Here is an 18,813-nt window from a genome sequence, read left to right as displayed (position 1 = left end):
AGTAAAATGATTCATGGGCCTCAATTCTACAGGCAGTCTGGAATACAAGAACCCTTCAAATATTCAACCTTAATGTTGGATGAAGTCGTTGACTCCATCAGGATTTCAAACCAGGAAGAAACAGAGCATATGGTGTGGAGGATGAACTGTAATACAGTCAAGGTATCTGTGTTTTAGCTATGCCCATAACCTGACTCTCCCTGAACTGTAAAAAAATTTCACAAAAACCTGTAACAGAATATTGTAACTGATGATCTTGTTTTGCCTTTTAACTTCTGTCTTCTAAATCAGACCACTGATTTTTTAAAAAGTTTAACAATTTGATATCAGTTGAAAATGACCAACAGACCTAGCAATTGTTTTTGCTCCAAGGTTTTTTGGGGACAGTAACTCTTCTGGGAGGCAGTGTGTTGCAGTGGAAAGTGCTTGGACTTTGGAGCCCTACAGACCTAAGTTTGCACCCCGGCTCTACCACTTCATACTTCCTTGATCCACGTAACCTTTGAGCTTTCAGTTCTTCATCTATAAAATGCAGATGACAATACATACTCTAACAGGATACTGAATGGTTTAAATGAGTTAGTGACTGGTCAGTTCTCTCATTTCTCATCCCTGGAGAGCATATATTTGGTTTCATCTATAAGGATAATGAAGTTTTCCTTTTTCCAATGAGTTCTCACTTTCTACCACTCATGTGTCTAATTTAGAAATCAAAACAAGTTTACTGCTTCTAACCTGGTAGGTTGATCTGCTCCAAGAAGGAGATGGCCTGGCCAGTTCCTGGGAAAGGCAGCTTAGGAACACACACAACACTTATTCAGGCCAATGGTTATCTGCACACTACTTGGGAAAGAAAAAGGACAATCTTCTGCCTAGAGTGGCTTTTTGTGACTTTAGGATATAAGTGAAAAGATTGCTTTTGCTTCCACTGAATTTCTACAGCTTTTAATCAAGTTACAATTTTAACTCATAATACTGATAAACGCATTTTCTAAAAATATCACAGCTATTTTGAAATCATATTAAATGCATAATGGATATGTATCTTATTCATAACCCAAGAGCAGTTATCACATTCTATTACATCAATTCATCTCTCTACATAGCTGTCTTTTGTCTCATAAGATTCTGCTCTTCTAGACAAATACTCTGTCTTATTCAGCTTGATAAACTTAGCACCCAGCAGTCTCTGGTTCAAAGGGGTAATCAAAACATGCTGGCCGGAAAGAAATGTACAGTGCAGTACCTTGAATTACAGTGTACAAAACTGGACTTTATCTTCTGGGAAATAAGAAGCCACTCAACATTTTTAACTAGGTGAATCTCACAATAAAAATATAGTTTCAGGAAGGTTAAAGCTTGACATACAGAGTTGATTTGACTGAAGAGAAACTGGAAGCAGAAAAAGCAGTTGGGAGAAAACTTTAACAGTACAGGTATGAGGTTAAAGTGTGTGAACTAGGATGGTGGCAGTAAGAATAGGAAAAAAAAAAAAGACCGATGCAAGAGACTTTATAAAGAATGTATAGTAACTTGGTACTGGTTTTTTTAAGGAGGTTAAGAGGGGAAATAATCCCAGATCAGCTGAGGTTTCTAAGGCTGGGTGACTATAATGATGATGCCATTAACAGAAACAGGGATGTTAGAAAAGGAGCGGGTTTTGGGGGGGGGAAATAATGACTGTGATGCGAGACATGCTGAATGAGAAGTAACTAGACCCCCAAGAAGAACGTGTTCAGACTCAGTGAGTGTGGTGAAGGCTAAAGGTTTAGAAGCAGAGAAGTCTTTAGGGGTGGAGCCTTTTCCGAAAATTTCTTCCGTGTCTTCAATTTAAGAACAAGAGGCAATAAGAAGAAGCTGATACATAGGACTAGACCAGATCTTGTTTGTACCGTCAAATATTAAACCAGTTAAGAACCAGATTGTTTCTGTTCTCACTCCTGTTCGACCCACTACAACAGAAAGGACTACTTAGCAGACACCAAGGAATGGGGAACACCTTCCTTCAAAAACCCCCAAACTTAGTGCTCCTTTTTTCTACAACTTACCCATCAGTTCATTCTCCTCTCTGTTATAATTTATAGATCTTATTTCTCATTAAAACAACTCATCCCTGCTTGCTTCTCCCTCTGCACTCCTTCCTCCCTGGCTCACCTTTCTAGGCGAGCAGACCCAGAGAACACTGCAGCCTCTCCTTCCCCACCAGCTCTGTACAAAGGATCCATGCAGATGCTCCCAAGGCTCAGGGTCAGGAATCTTTTTTGTCTGCAAACCCCGTCGTCCTGTGCTCTCCTATTTTCCTTCCTAGCTTCTATTTGAACTCAGTAACAGTTAAGGATTATATTCTTTAAACTCAGTAACAATTAAGGATTACATTCTTTGTGGCTCCAAAAGGCAGAAACGATTCATTTAGCAGCAAAGCACACATTTAGAGTGGAAGCTCTGGCTTTGGACCTGAAATACAGAGTTTGGAAATAGTCGGCAGGGAGAAACCATATTACTACATTCTTTACTTCGATGCCTGCTTGTAGTCCTGTTTTCCTCAGCCCACAAACCCCCGTCCTCCACTCCCCCACCTCCACTCTTAACTTCCCTATCCATAGTTTCTTCTCACCCATTTGAGTTGTTCTTATGCTTGCTCCTTACTTTGGGGGTAGTAGAAGAGTTGTTCAAAAGGCAAAAATCACTGTCAATCAAAATTACCATTGAAAATCCCTTAAATCTCACAGAAGGTACAACCCTGCACCATAATCACGGTATCCACGAAACCATTTATATGACACTGAGGGTGAAGGTACTTAAGGCACTGTGGAGTGAAACAACTGACAATTCAGAGAGAAGACATCAGATGGTTGAATCCCTTGCCTTTCCTTTTCCAGGGCCAAAGAGTTTAAGGAAGATAAGGTACATGACAAAATTATGAAACACACACAACCATAAGACACATGGGCTGCCCTAAAAACTCTTCTGTCGGATGTCTGAGATCATGACATATACAAGCTTTGTTTCCCTCTAATTAGGAAGCTTAGCTATATATTCAAATATTTAAAACAAAACCAACCAATACGTAAACTCAGACACTAATTCTTCACATTTGTTTAAATGCTAAAGGAGTAAAAGAATATTTAAGATTAAATTCTTTAACTCACATGCAAAGTGCTAATAATAATGGCAATAATACCCACCAATTACTGAGTGCTTCCTATATGTCATGTTCATGTAATCTTTTAAAAAAAATCTCTGAAAGTCATTTTTAAGTCACAGCTGAGGAAACTGAGATATGGTGAAGATAAAAAACTGCCATTTCCCTGGGTCATACAGCAAAAGAGCAGGGATTTGAACTCAGGTCTGCCTTTAAAGTCTGTGCTGTAAATCAGCACACTTTAGAGCCTCACCATAAATAAGCCACGTTCTCACTGAAATGCTAAAACTACGAAGATTTGATTTTTAGTTATTATCAGCAAACATCCAGGAAATAAGAAAAAATGGCCTTTAGTAACAGGCTGACAAGCTATTCCTGGGGTCAACCACGACAGACTGGACAAACTTCCTCTAGAAATAAATCTCTGCTTCTTGTATCATGCCACTAAACACCAATTCAGTGGCCTAAAAATCCTTGTATCAGATGTCTGAGATCATGACATATACAAGCTTTGTTTTCCCCTACTTAGGCATCTTAACTATATATTGAAATATTTAAAATAAAACCAACCAATAACTAAAATCAGACACTAATTCTTCACCTTTGTTTAAATGCTATAGAGGAAGAATATTTAATATTAAATTCTCTATGGACTGTTTATACTAACAAGATGTGCCACATCTTATCAGTAAATTATCTTTCTAGTCTACCCGAAGGGGTCAGCTTCAAACTAAGTTCAACAAACGCTCATGAAGTCAAACTATATACTAGGCATTGTGAAAGGTACAAAGATGGAACATACTAATATCTCTCTCAAAGAATTTATAATTTAATGAGGCAGATTACAAATATACCTTAAAAAAATCTCTGCATACAAACGTTTTTCTTCATCTGACATAACCAAACAGGTGTTGAAAAAGTTAAAGGAAAGATTTCCAAGACCCAAATGTGTATCAAACAGATCCTGCTTATTGTGCCAAGTAATCAAAGAGCATTATTTGCTTTTTCCTCTCTGCTCATTAAGGCCCTGGCAATCACCACAACTTTGGTTTCCTTAGTCTCTTACCTCAGTTTATTTTCTGTTCTCTGCTCATGTAATAAGATATATCTTTTTGGGAATTCCTGTTCTGCTTTTAGTTCTTTTCTGCTGCTATTGCTAGGGGCCCTTATCCACCTATCGCAGTACACTTTGTGTTTGCTGGAGAGACCCTCCACAGTTTCTTCTTTGTGCCTTTTTATCGGAGATCTGGAAACAATCACTGAGCAGATCTGTGAGCACTGAGACTGGCTCTGAAAACTTCAAACCTAACTATTCAAAATTAATTACCTTCAGAAAGTCTACCTTCAGAGACTCTAATCAGGAAGGTAAAAGACAGCTGTTATAATTGCCCCCATGATTCCAACTCCTTGCATCCCATGGTTATTATCTTTGGCTATAAATAGCAGTAGTAAGACTTCAGACCGAAAGCAAAAGAAACAATGCTAAAAAAAATATGGCAAATTTAATATATGAAAGTGCTAGCAATAGATGATTACTAGGGATTCAATGGCATCAACATTACGCCAAAAGCATCAATATTTCGCACCTGCTGAAATGAAGGCCTTTTTAGCACACTATAGGGACACTCTCTGGTAGTCACATGTGTGTGTATAGCTGGAGTTTACCTTGCTTTTATTTATCCTTATCGCTGAGATTTAAAATGTGCTTTTAATTTTCATCCCCTGAATTTTGGTAGATGATAGTGGTCTTGTAAAACCGATCAACAACATTTTATATATATATATATATATATATATATATCAGTTTCACCTGGAGGGAAAAACCCACCATAAAATAGGGGCTAGAGAGTAACCAAACGCCACCGGACCAGATTAATCATAAACCTAGACCACTGAACCTGAATTTTCTTCAAACACTTCCTGCCTTTTGTTTCAACAGAACTATACCTTCCAGGTTAACTGCAGTCTCCCTGAGCAACAGACCAGCCTACCCGAGACTAGGAGATACTCATTCCTAATCTAAAGCTCTTTATTTACTTATCTGTACTGTTTCACTTGAAAGCAGGCTGTTATTCACTGACAGTCCAACAATATACAGTGCATTCCTACCCACACAAGACCAACTCTGTAGATATCCAACACGCCCACCTCACTATGAAATACCAAAGGGTGGTTTTTCATCCAGTTTTCAGGGAAGAAACAGGGTGGAAAGCAAAAATGAAACGCAACTCAAACCTAAAAAAACCCTTAGAGGTTGGGTTCTCCCTCAAGGAATAAAGGTACAAAGGGGGGCGGGGAAGGTTACTATTTCTCCTTCCTCCAGAGACTAAAAAGATCCCGAAGCAGGTGAGCCCTCGATGCCCCACAGGAGAAAAGAGGATCCTAGGGGCTTCAGGCGGAAGGCTGAGGATCAGAGAATGGGGGATGGGAAGAACCCAAGTGGGGGAAGGCCGTTTCGTCCGTGGAGCTGGCAGTCTAGGTCGGGTCTCTGATTTTTGCATCGCCCCATCTCTCTTTTTTTCTTTTTTGAAAACACTGATTTTTATCTTACGGATGAAACTAGCTCTGGTCCCACCCTAGCGAGCAGGACAGGTGTAGGAAGGGATGTCTGGCTTCCCGGGGGCGGCCAGACAAATGGGGGTGGGGACAGCGGTCTACAGAATGGGAACCCGTACGCCTTCTCCCAAGGTTGAGGGGCTGGGCGAGGGGGCCCTTTAAACGGAGGGTGTCAGGAGGGCAGCCCCTTCTGGGGAGCTGGGGTTGACGGGGGGCAATAAGTGGCTGCGAGCACCCTCGAAGGTTGAGGAGCCGCCTCCTCAGGGAATACCGGGAGGTAGAGGAGACGGCTCCGCCCCCTCAGGGGACGGGCGCGAGCGGCAGTTGGGACGGCGGCGGGAGGACACCGGTGGTCCTACCCCTGCTTTTCTCTCGAGAACCCGGCCTCCCAGCCGCCGCGAAGCCCGGGCGCCAGCGGCTCCTACCTTTTCCCAGCGCTCGGGGCTCCGCTCCCTGCCGCCTCCGCCACCCGCTCCATCCACAGCCCCCCGAGGCCCCGCCCCTCGACCGCCTGGCGAGGGCCCTGGCATTCGGCAGGGCCAATCTCCTTCTCGCCTCTCCATCCCCGACACCAATCCGCTCCGGCTGGAGGAGGGGCTTCTCCAATGTCTTTTAGGCTCCTCCCGGGGCCCCAAGATCCCTTTTGTTTGGGGAGAGCCTAGCTGGGATTGAGCTCGCGTCACTTCCGGGAGGAAGCGTAGTCCTCCGGCCCGGGCTAGGGGGTGGGCTTACGACCCTCACTGCCAGGCTTCTGCAACTTTCCACCTTCTAAGCTATTTCTGGACCGGACGGTGGCGAGTGCTTCGTGTTTACCCTCATGGTACGGGCAGCTTAGGAACGGCGGGTTTCGGGTGCCCTGATTGATCAGGCACATTAACGTTTCATTTCATCCAAAATGTTAATAAATGAAGTGCGCTTTGGGTCTGCTTTAGAAAACCGGTTGTTGAAAACCTGGTAACGTGGCTTGCCTTCTCTCTTTTTTTTCCAGTACGAAGCCTGTGCTAGAAACAAGGGCGCAAAGATAAAAAAACCCGGAGACGCCCCCCCTTCTCTTTTAACATTACATTTGGAAGAGAATAGTAGCTCTGGAGCCCCTGGAGCGGGGACACCGGGTAGCCCAAACCCAGCCAGACCTGCCTTCCAGGTAGAAGTCGAATGAATAAAATTCGTGTGTCATGGTTTTCTACGTTATGTTTTACAAATGAGGGGACTTTTTTGTGTCCTTGGCCCCATTATACCGTGGGGCCACGTTCGCAGTGACGCTGGGACACAGGACAGTAGAGGATGCAAGGAATGCCTGTCCCTCGTGAACACAGGAATGCAGATCTTGCTGGTGGTCGCAGCAAGTCTTACCAGCACCAAATAACCCAGAAAAGGGAGAGGACCCTTCCTTAGGTCAAGGTTTCTGGATCCTTTTCCAGTTCACAGATTGATTCAACTGGTTAAGAGAATAATAACCACATTGTTTTTAATATAATATAATAAATACTTACAATTAAATATTTATAATGCATAAATAATGGAAATTAATTTTAATATATTATTTCTAATATTAACAATTCTTATTAAGCAAAACAGTACTAGGGGCCTAGTACTCACCTAGGCAGACTATCTCAGGACAGATGCAGCCCTGTCCTCATGCAGTTTATGGTCTGGTGGAAGGATGTGGTCAGTCTGCAATCATTGATATGTTTGAAGGAAGTAAACCGGTATTAATGTCATCACTGTGCCAGGTACTTTCATATAATGATTTAATCTTCACTACCAAATGAAAAATCTTTCCTAACCTGTAAGATAGACATCATTGGTGCCCATTTTACAGATGAGAAGATAGAGATTCAGAGAAATCAAGTAAAGCCATAGAGCTAGTAAATGGTAAATAAAGAACTTCCAACAAGATGTGTGATTTCAAACCTGTGCTATATTCTGCTCACCATACACTTGGCTCTCACAAGGAGAGCTGGTCCAGAGTGGGCCTGGATGACTGTAAATCCAGCATTAGAGACCGAAACAAGCTCCATGCCTCCCCCTATTGACTGCTGGCTGGAGAAGTTCATCTCTATATATGAAGGACAAGAAGACTGTACTGAGGTGCTCAACAGCAGCCCAAGTGCTTCTGAAGTAACAAATAGGAAATACAGAACTTCAGAAAGACATCATTCCCTGTGTTCAGGAGACTGATGATCTGAAAGGCGAGATGAAGGGCCAGGCACATAGTAGGTGCTCAACAAATACTGACGTCACTTGAAACAAATGTCTCAAATGGTTAAAAACACAGAGTTTAAGTGCTGGACTAGGCCCATGAATTTGAAAAATTCCGTTTCCTCCTCCTCCCTTTTGCCCTGCCTTACGGGTGTGCAATGAGGAAGTGCCTCATTGCCCGACAATGAGGCAGACGTGGGAGAACAGGCTATTTTCTGCTGGCTTCTGAGTCACTCTAAGAGTTGTCCCAGTGAATCAGCTCATCCCTCCTCCCCTCCTTCCCTTTGTTAACCCACCACCACCCATTCTACTCCCAGGCTGACCTGGTGCTTTCTTCCTTTACAGCAACCGGCAGCTCCCCTGATTCCCTGAGCTCCCACTTGTCCATTCCTCAGTGAGTGTGGGAGGACCCAGCAAGAATGAGATCATCCCCACCATCTAGGATTGAGTCCTGAGGGTATTCAGATTACTCTCTTTTTAATTCATCACCCCAGGAGCTAGTGCATGGGCAGGGCTTGTGAACCTGAAGTTTTGTGATTCTTCAAATACATAAAATGTGTAAATTAATTTAGAGTCTGGCACACTGATGTACATACACAGAGGTAGAAAGTGGGTTTGTACTAATTTCTTAAATTTGTATAACACAACATACCATTTTTATATCTATTATTTTATCAACTTGCCAGTAAGTGTTTATTAAATGCCTACTGTGTGTCAGGTAACAATTTAGTAAGAAGTGCTAAAGATTATATTGTGTGTTAATTTTTCTCCAAATAAGTAAACTTCCTAGGTAGGTCTACCGTAAATGTTTATTGCTGGTTTGGGGAGGCAATGATGGAGTAAAAGAGGGCTAGACTGGAAGAAAAAACAAAAAACTGCAAGTTCTGCTGGAGGTCTCCCTCTGTCACAAACTCTAGTTTCCTAGGGCTGCTGTAACAAATTACCACAAACTGGGTGGCTTAAAACAACAGAAATGTATTCTCTTTCAGTCAGGAGGCCAGGAGTCTGAAATCAGGGTGTTGACAAGGTCGGTTCCTGGGTGAGGGGTGTTGGTAGGGGTGGGTTTATGGCATTTAAACTGCTCTCCTAGTTTATGGGGGTTCCTGGCAAACCTTGGCATTCCTTGGCTTGTAGCTGAATCGCCCTAGTCTCTGCCTCTGTCTTCACATGGCTTTCTTTCCTCTGTGACTTGATGTCTCTATATGTCCTGTCCTCTTCAATTTTTTTTTTTTCCCTGCGATACGCGGGCCTCTCACTGTTGTGGCCTCTCCTGTTGAGGAGCACAGGCTCCGGACGCGCAGGCTCAGCGGCCATGGCTCACGGGCCCAGCTGCTCCACGGCATGTGGGATCTTCCTGGACTGGGGCACAAACCCGTGTCCCTTGCATCGGCAAGCGGACTCTCAACCACTGTGCCACCAGGGAAGCCCCCTCTCCTCTTCTTATAAGGACAGCAGTCATATTTGATTTAGAACTCATCTTAATCTAGTATGACCTTATCTTAACTCATTACATCTGCAAAGATCCCATTTCCAAAAAAGTTCACATTCTGAGGTTCCAGATGGACATGGATTCTGGGGGGTGGGGATGAGAACCATTCAAACCAGTATGCAAAACTACTTCGCACAGTAATACCCCCACTTAACTCCGTTTAGCTTCATTGGTAATGGCATGAAAGTAGTGAACTAATTCCTAAAGATCATTTCAGTTCTATAATTGTATGATGATTATATATGCTAGAAGCATTTCTCAAGCCTTTACTATATGCCAGGCACTATGAAATTGCTTCACAGTACATCTGAGTTAACCCTTAAGAGAATTCCAGGAGATAGATGTGAATACTCCCATTTTGCAGATGAGGAAATTGAGGTACAAAGAAGTCCATAGTCATGGAATTCATAAGTGATGAAGATGGAATATATTCACTCAGGTCTGACTCCAAAGTCCACCCTCACAATTACTATGCTCTGTCATCTCTCCATCATACTAGATGGGTTAGGAAGATGGGGAATGCAATAAATCTTTAAAATTTTGATTTATGTAATACATGGAGCTGGGTAGCAATCTTCCTGGGGAAAGCAAGAGAGAAGGGAACAGTGGGTGGCAATGAAAACTTAGTAGGGAAGAGGAGAGCTATGGACACTTACCTGAACCTCAGTTTCCTCATTTGTAAAATGCAATAATCGTTCCTCCAGGTGGTTGTGAATATCCAAGCGAGATAATGGACGTGAAAGTATTTGATAAACCCTATGAGGGGTGACGATAAACTACCTGGGAGATCTTGCTCAAACTCTTCCTCTTCTCTGGGTCCTTGCCCTCCAGCTGAACATCTAAGGGTTGAGCTATCTGGGGCTCTATAGGACTCCTTCTAGCTGTGACCCACTGAGACTTACTAAGATGCTGGGTGGGCTAGATGTAAAAGTTGGAGTGACTGGGAAAAGTGACCTGGCCTGGCTCCCTTACCTCTTGTTCCTCAAGCCCCCACCTGGCTCCTCCAGGAGGGGATCCTGCGGTTGCAGTCTAGCAGCGGCAGAGAGCTCTCGAGGCCGGGACCAGGCTGAAGTGGGAAGGACAGTGTGCTCTCCGTGGCTCCCTACATTTTCTCTCATTATTTGCTCCCACAAAGGCCTTTCTGAGTAGTCCTTAAGGTTCTCTTCTAGCTTGGATCAGCCCGACCTGGGCGACTGGGGCACAGGGGAAGTTGAGATTTCTGGGCGTGGCCCTCACTGTGTTCTCGATCGTATTGCTCCCCCTAGTGCTCAGCGACGAGTCCTGCAGCTGTCAGCTTCCCTCTTGGCCGTCCCCGCGCGTTCCGCGGAGGCTTCTCCCCAGACAGTTTTTTCTTTTAAGGGTGTGGGCTGAGAGCGCAGCAGGTAGGGTGCTCCAAGGACCAGAAGTTCGGAAAAACCACCTTCAGGGACAGATTCTTCTGGTTTTTAGCTAAGTGTTGGGGCCAGCTTGACCATGAGGGAGCCGGGAAACTCTTCTCCTGGATTTCACAGAGGAAGGTTGGGAAGGAAAGGGAAAGAAATCTAACATTGCGTGTCCACTATGTATCAGGCACTGTGCCAGGTGCTTTACATATATTACATGTGTTGCCCTTGTAATCCTTACATATATAATCTATACATTCCTTTACATATATAATTCTTGCGATCATCCTAAGAGATAATTCTTATTACTTCTAGTTTTTCACATTAGAAAGCAGGTTCAGAGAGGTTAAGTGTCTTGCCAAAGGTCACATAATAGTAACAATGATAATGACATCAACCAGTTATTTAGTGCCTGCTTCACACCAGGCACAGTATTTCTTTTCATCCTCCTAGCAAATCTTTAAAATAATTACGATAACCTCCATTTTACTGATGAGATCACTGAGGTTTAGCTAGTTTAAGACAGGGGTAACTGAGAAGCTTGCCTGAGATCAAAGAGGTAGGTCTTTCTGTCTCTGTTTCCATTCCACCACTGCCTCATGGAGCTGTGGGTGGTAGAGGTGGACTGAGCCTAGGACTGTGTGATTCACTGTTCTTGCCATTACTAGCATTGCCTGGCAGCCCTTCCCCAGGACCAGGAAACTAAGGCCATGTGGTGTTTTGGATCTTCAGATCCAAAGATAGGCTCCTGAGATACAATGGCAATGAAAAAACCAAGGCTGAAGGCCATGGGATCCTGGGACAGTTTGCTTGGGGAAATGCATAACAGGGCAGCACCCTGGGAACTGCCCAACAATATTGCTGTTAGGGTCCTTGGGGAGAGCACCCAGAGGACCCTGAGTCCTGTCTCCCTCATCCTGTGTGGAATACACATGCTCCCCTGAAGTTGGTGGGCCAGGATGGGGTACACAAATCTCACTGAGGGACAAAAACGAAAGGTAAGTGGGGTACAGTCTAGCCGAGGTAGAAAATTCCTGGAAGTAGATGAGAAAAATCATGGAGTTCCCAAATCACCCAGCAAAGTTCCCAAGGATTTGGATCATTTTAAACTCCTCCTCTCTCCCCAAAATACAGATTAGTCATAGGTCCCTGGAAGAATACTCTATGTCCCTTTGGATGAGTCTCAAGTTTTCATTTTCATTCTAACCTTTGAAATTATTCAATTATAATTGAAAAACACACACCAGATGATGAGTTGATGAACTGATGTTATGTTTGTTATTTCCAAGTGTTCGTTCAGGCCCATGGGGGCGGGGAAGCTATCAGTTGACTACTGTTTTTTATTTGTAAATTGACTTATTTCATTAAAGGTTAACTTTTTCCCTCTCTTCCAACCCCTCCCTTTTCTGTCTCTCTTCCTGTTCCTTCTCTGCCCCAGCAGCCTTCTTCCCTAAAAGTCTGGAGCCAGATACCCTTCTGTCTCTCTCTTCAGACAAAGCTCTGGGCTGAGTAGCCTTGCCAGAAAGGCTGAAGCTAGCCGGAAGGCTGGTCTTCTTTCCTTTCCCCTTCTATTCCCTCTTCTTCCTCACACATGGCCTGACATTAAGCAGTAAATAATTTCTGTGCTACGGCCAGAGACAGAGCTTCGGCTTGGCCAGGCTGCCCTATGGTTTCAATCTGATGAAAGCCCATTACACATTCCCTCTGGTCTGTTACTTCAGCTGAGGCACCACACAGTGGGCTGAATGGGTCCTTGCTGCTCACAAAAGGGAGAAATATTTGTAGGGAAAGTAATGACCCAGTTATGGCTGCGCCGTCATTTCTAGGCAATTTCCTGGTAAGTGGCCCTTTGGAGGACCCTGATGCCAGAAGCTTCTATGCCCTCATTTACTGCTTCATGGCTTCTGCTGGTCCCCTGCAGGGTCTAGTCTACCCTGAGCAGAGTGACCGGGAGACTGAGGGTTCCTGCACCATTGGGAGAAATCTATACATTTCTCGTCCCCTTTTCTTTCTGCCACCCTGCCTTCCTCTCGTCCCCAGCTTTATTCCTAAAACAATCATTGAGTGTCTATTATCATTACCCCAAGAAATAACACACAGTTCCAGACCTCAGGGTACTCATAGTCTTGAGGGGAGGTAGATTTGTGTAACTGGTTGACCCAAGTTCTCCTGCTTTCTGTAGCCACAATTTCCAAATAAAATAACTCAACCCACTGTACTACATCAAATTCAGGACTCCTCCAGATGTAAAGGACAGAAAACTCCATCCAAACTAGCCGAAGCTAGTTTTTATTGGCTCATGCAATAAAAAAGTCCAGGAGTAGACTGCCCTCAGATGAGGCTTGAACTGGCTTCTCAAAAATGTTACCAGCACCAGGTTGCTCTCTCTGTATTTTTCAACTCTACTTTTGTAGAGTTGGTCCTGTTTTCAGACATGCTTTCTTCCTCAACTGGCAATAAACATAGGAGTTCCGGCATCATATCCAGTCATATTCAATAGGAAGGAGAACCTCCCTTTTTCCCAGACGTCTGAGAAAAATCCCACTCTGTCTTCTTGGCTCTGCCTTAGACTGTGTGTTCAACCCTGAACTCAATCATTGTGGCCAAGGCCTGTGCTGCTTTGATTGGCTAGATCTAGGTCATGTGCTCTATCTAGAGCTATGCATTAAGTGTGAGGAAAAGCTATAACCACAGATGAAAATTCATTCATTCATTCATTCATTTATTACCGAAAAAAAATGAGGATGGATATTTGGGAGGCAAATAGTGAATGTTTACTACATATTTGAGGGTTTGTCTCACATTTGCTCTTGGGACCGCTCGAGCTGCAGCTGCTTCTGTAACTTGGCCCCAACTCTGCCTTGGCGTGGACTTGCCTTGCTGCTGGTCATTGTCAGAAACTCTGGAATGGCTGGTCTTTGTAATTGTAATGCTTGGGCACAAAGCATTACTAACAAAAGACTGTTGTGTATAACAGCTGTTCACTGAGGATTTGGGGTCCTGGTATGGTATGGGCAGTGTTAAAAAGGTTTTTAAGGATTTGAGGTTCTCAGATTTGAGGGTGTGTCAGAATCACCTGAAGGTCTTGATAAATCACAGATTGCTGGGCCCTACCTGCAGAGTTTCAACAAAAATACACACTGGCTCTTGTGTGCCAGGTGCTAAGGTTACAATGATGGCCATGGTACCTGCTGCAAAATTCCTCTTTGTCATCCTGAGCGATTTAATTCCTTATTGCCAAACTTTTCTCATCTCAGTTCTCTCCGGGGACCCTCACTCTTCATAGCCAGATAAGCCCATGAAGATACTTTCTCCAACAGAGGAATCTATTTGTACTGTCCTTGGAGGTCAACTGACTCAAACTGCATCAGCTTCTGTGATAATATTTTATTTATTATGCTATTGCATAAGCAAACAGGGAATGTTGAGGGTGAAGTACAAATGCTCGAGGTATTGACTAGGTGTAGCTTTCAGAGGCACAAAAAGGAGTGGAATCTTCCACAAGGAACAGCTTGTTGACTCCTGTGTAGCATCGTGGAAAGGGAGTAACTTGAGAGCCAGACCTACTAGCTGTGTGACCCGGGCATGTCATTAACTACTATGAGTTTCAAATCCCTTATCATAAATTGAGAAAATAATAATGTGTTTCACAGGATTGTAGTAAAGAGGAAGCGAGATAATGGGAGACTTATTGATGCTTTTTCTCCTTGCCACCACTCTATCACCCAGACCTGTCAATTTCACCTCCTGAATACCTCAACTCCGTAACTTCTATTTCTACCTCCATCACCACCTTGGTCTGCCCATTACCTTGTTTCTCCAGGGCAGTGGCAGCCTTCTAAGTGGTCTTCTAGCCTTCTTCTTGTCCCCTCCATTCCATCCTCCACAGAGCAGGCTGAGTAGATCTTAAGAAAACACAATCCAATCATGTCACAACCCTTCCTCCCCATTAAAACTTTTCAGGGGTCTTAGGATAACCCTATTCACAAAGCCCTCATTATTTGGTTCCTGCTTCTCTCTCCAGAATCATCTACTACCACTCTTCCCGTTGCTTTCTCTGCCCTAGACAACTGGGGTTAAAGACTCTCTCCTTGACCAAGTTAGGTTTGGTTAGTTTAGGTCTTGACGTTGGTCCCTCCGCCTCACCCCCTGGCCTTTCTGGGCCTGCACAGCCCAGTTTTAGCAAGAATCCTGCTAAGTCAGTTCACACCCATCATATCTGATGAAGTACTTCATCCCTCACCTTTGATGTCTAAGTCCTTGGCCTGCCTTCAGCAAGAATCCTGTTAAGTCAGTTTAACAGGAATCTCCCTGCCCTTGATATCTCCTCTTAGTGATTTTCCATCCACTGAGGAGTTCCTCGCTCTGCTTTTGGGCTATAAATCCCCATTGGGCCGTTTGCATTTGGAGTTGAACCTGATCTCTCTCCCCTACCGTGACAGTCTTGACACTTTTCCAGTAGTCCTGAGGGAAGTCTTGTTACCATTTTAACAAGTGTCGGAATAATTTTTTTCTCCAATGATGGCTGCTTTTCTGTTCCTCAACGTCTCTGCTGATGTTCTGTGTTCTTGGGCTGTCCTTCCTACCCTCTACCTAAAGTCCATGCAGCCTTCAGACATCATCTCAATGTTACCTTGTCAGGAAAGTTTCCGTAGCCCAACAGAGTGAGCAGGTGCCAATATTTTGCTTTTGTAGCATGTGTCATGATTTGTAATTATACATTTGTACAGTTATTGTGATTAATGTGTCTTTTCATAACTCTTTTGTGTGCACCACGAGGACGGAGGTCATGTCTATTTCGTTCATGATTCTTATCTCCAGTATCTTAACACAGTACCTGGTACATAGTAGTTGTTCTATGAATGTTTATTGATTGACTGCATGCATGCATGAATGAATGAATGAAAGTGCAGTATTTATAAAAGTGCTCTATAAATAATTTCTCCTAGTGTCCCACTGTGGTGACAATCCTGAGTTCTGTGGTGGGACATATAACATGTTATGACCTATTTCAACCTACTGCAAACCCTTCTAGGGGAAACCTAGGGGCATACCCTTGGAGCTGCCTGGAAAGCTCAGAGATTTCAGGTGCCCTTCCTGAAAAATCCCCTTAGGGTGATCCTCTAGGACCATGATTTACTTCTCACTTTTTAACCCTCAGTTCCTGGAAGAGTGCCTGGGCTCTGGTAGTTACTCAAATAAATGATCTCGGGATTGAGAAAATGTCCAAAAGGGATCCACGGACCCATGTGGGAGGTTCTCAGGAATACAGATAATCCCCTTGAGACAGATGGTCTCCTGGATGGATGCTAATGGAGATGAATGCTACTTCTGCCCTGATGGCTGCCGGCCGAGCAGAAGATGCCCTCAGGAATAAAGCCCATGAGGGGCTTCTCCAGGTGACTAGTACTATAAAATATGGAAATGGCAATATGAACTTAGTGAGATTTCTTAACTATTTCTATTACGGCCATCTGTTCTCCTACAGTATTTGTCAGCAGAATTGATGGGCAGGATTAGGGAGGGAGAGGACACAGTAAGAAAGCAGGGAGCTGGGTGTCTGTTCCAGGACCTGACCCCACTTCCACCTCCTCCACTCTCTCCCTTCCCTTAATGCCAAGCTTTCTGAGACTCCTCCTCACCTTCCACCCTGGCCTCATCCCTTTGTAGCCTCACTCCCACTTGCACTGTGCAAGTGCTCCCCTAAGATTTCCAATGACCATCTTGTTGATAAACCCCGTGGATGTGTCTGGGCCCTAACTTGTGCTCCCTGCAGGCTTAGACACTGCTCTCCTTTTCTTTCTTCTCTTGGTGGCCATGATGACATCATCCTCTCTCGGTCGGTCTCCTGCCTCTCCTTCCCATTCTTCTTATGGCCATTTCTTTCTCTTCCCACTTTACACTGTCCCCTGGGTGAGCCACCTGATCCAATGGTTCAGTTACCACCTCCGCTCAGATGACTCTCAAATAAATCTATGACTCGAGCTCCAGACCCCAATAGGATAGGACAGCCGCATGGCATCCATGACTCTCCTTTCCTCCCACTCACCACATCGTGCCAACCACCAAGTCCTGCCTGTTCTACCTTCCTAATCCACCCCATCTCTCCACATTTCCCATCACTACCTTAGTGCAAGCCACTTTCCCCTCTCCTGGGGATCCTGACAACAGCCTTCTGTCTGGGTTTCTACTCCAGCTCTTCCCTCTTCAATTCGTTTCTACACAGAAACCACAGTGATGTTTCTAAAGTGAAAATTTGATCAGGTCACTTCTCTGCTTAAGTTCCTAGAGAGTCATGGGTTTCCCATTAACTTCAGGATAAAGTGTAACGTGAGGATATCAGTGACATCCCTTCTTGGTCTGGACTCCGCTTACTTGAATTTTCAGCTCCAACTTTTGCAACTGCCCTGGCCCCAGGCAGCACTAGACCTTTACCGAACTACTTGAATTCCCTTACTTCATCATGATCTCTTTGGCCTCAGGACCTTCTGTTGTGTTGTTCGGCCTGCACGGCCTTTTCTTCATTCTTCCAGCCCAGCTAACTACTCTTTCTTTAGGACTCTTCTCAGATGTCACTTCCTCCAGGAAGCGTTCTGTGAACTTTTAAGGCCAGATTAGATGCCGCTTGACCCCCCTGCCCCGCCCCATTCTATTTGTTCTCAATGCACCCTGTACTTCCTGTCCTTTTACTTGTGTCTGTGTCTCCCCCGACTAAAAGCTCCTTGAGAGCAGGGACTCTGCCTGGTTCATGGTTGTATTCGTGATTTGTAGCATAGTGTCTGCACATAGAAGGCATGAACAATATTTGTTAAATGAAAGAGCAAGTGATTTCTTAAAGCTTTGTCATAGCTAGCCTACCATCGTGGTTAAGAACAAGGACATTGAAGCCAGACTGCCTTGACTGAAATCCTGGCTCAGACACTGACTCTTTGTAACCTTGGGTAAGCTACTCAACCTCTCTATGCCTTGGCTTCAGTATTTTAAAAATGTTTTTTTACCTCATAGAACTGCTTTCAGGGTTAAATAAGTTAATGTTTATATGCTTGACATAAAGTAAGTGACTGCCATGTAAATAGAAATACTTATTCTACTCTACGACCACACATGGATAATTTTGAGAGTAAAAGGGATGCTATTAATCATGACATCAGGACAACAGGTGTAAAATAGGACTGTCCTGTGCAAGCAGGGACATTTGGTCACCTTACATGCAAAGGCTCATTAGGTAAATAAACGTCGTCATTTCTGTTGGCTTTGTTTCTCCCTGTACATTGTCTTCTAGTGATTAGCAGCAACCTCTTCCAACCATAAAGGCCTGTGTGCTTATCTTTAGGGACAACAGGGAAAGGAAGAACAGGGGGGACAGTGTCCTAAGCAACAGAGTTGGTAGGGCAGCATTAAAGAAACAGAAATGGAGTGGAATTCTTGGGGTGTGGGTACAGGATAAAAGGGGAGCCTTCCCACATTCCACCAAGGCCTGTGGGTTTGACAGAAGGTGCATGTGTTCTCCTGATGGGTGGTATGATTTCAAGGGGTCCAGCCTTTCCTGGAGCCTTGTCTGTGGGGAGTGTCTGTGAGCAAGGCAGCCTGTGCTGACCCTGCTTGACATGCATTTGCTGTCTGCTCCTTGAGTTTGCTGTTTTCTCTCAAACTGTTTCAGAAACATGTGGTTTCATTTGCTTTCCCAACAGGGAGTTTTTTTTTTTTCTCTTCATTACCTTAAAGTAGTTTTTTTTTTTTCTTCATTACCTTAAAGTAGTTGTTTTTTATGAATTGGGATAAACACCTGGTGGGCAGGAGTTTTATCTCATGTTCATTCCAATTTGAATTCCATTATTTCTCCTGCTTACCTGGGGAAGGGAAAAATATACTTTGTAAACACAGTCTGTCTTTTTCTAGTTTCCCAGACAGATGCATGATCAGAAAACAGCACCTCTGCAGCTGGCAGCATATTCCCGGAATACCAATTGCAGGCAGTTCTGTTGGTGACAACGGCGCTCGAGGGGAGGGGGAGGGGGAGAGCATCTTTCTTTATCTTGAAA

The 18,813-nt window shown here is 44.1% G+C and overlaps 1 protein-coding gene across 2 annotated transcripts in view; it reads right to left on the bottom strand.

Annotated features, from left to right (window-relative positions):
* Positions 1 to 6,187, bottom strand: part of CTTNBP2NL (CTTNBP2 N-terminal like) — a 66,658-nt gene extending 60,471 nt beyond the window's left edge. The window contains exon 1 of one of the 2 annotated variants that reach the window (XM_079928480.1): positions 6,124 to 6,187. The gene's annotated coding sequence lies outside the window, so the exon portion shown is untranslated. The remainder of the gene's footprint in view (positions 1 to 6,123) is intronic. The other variant, XM_079928481.1, reaches the window with a different exon arrangement.
* Positions 6,188 to 18,813: the final 12,626 nt, after the last annotated feature.

Source organism: Stenella coeruleoalba (genome assembly GCF_951394435.1).
Source record: "Stenella coeruleoalba genome assembly, chromosome: 1".
Taxonomy (NCBI): domain Eukaryota; kingdom Metazoa; phylum Chordata; class Mammalia; order Artiodactyla; family Delphinidae; genus Stenella; species Stenella coeruleoalba.
Note: the sequence above shows the minus strand (reverse complement) of the source record. Positions and strands in the feature narration are given on the sequence as shown.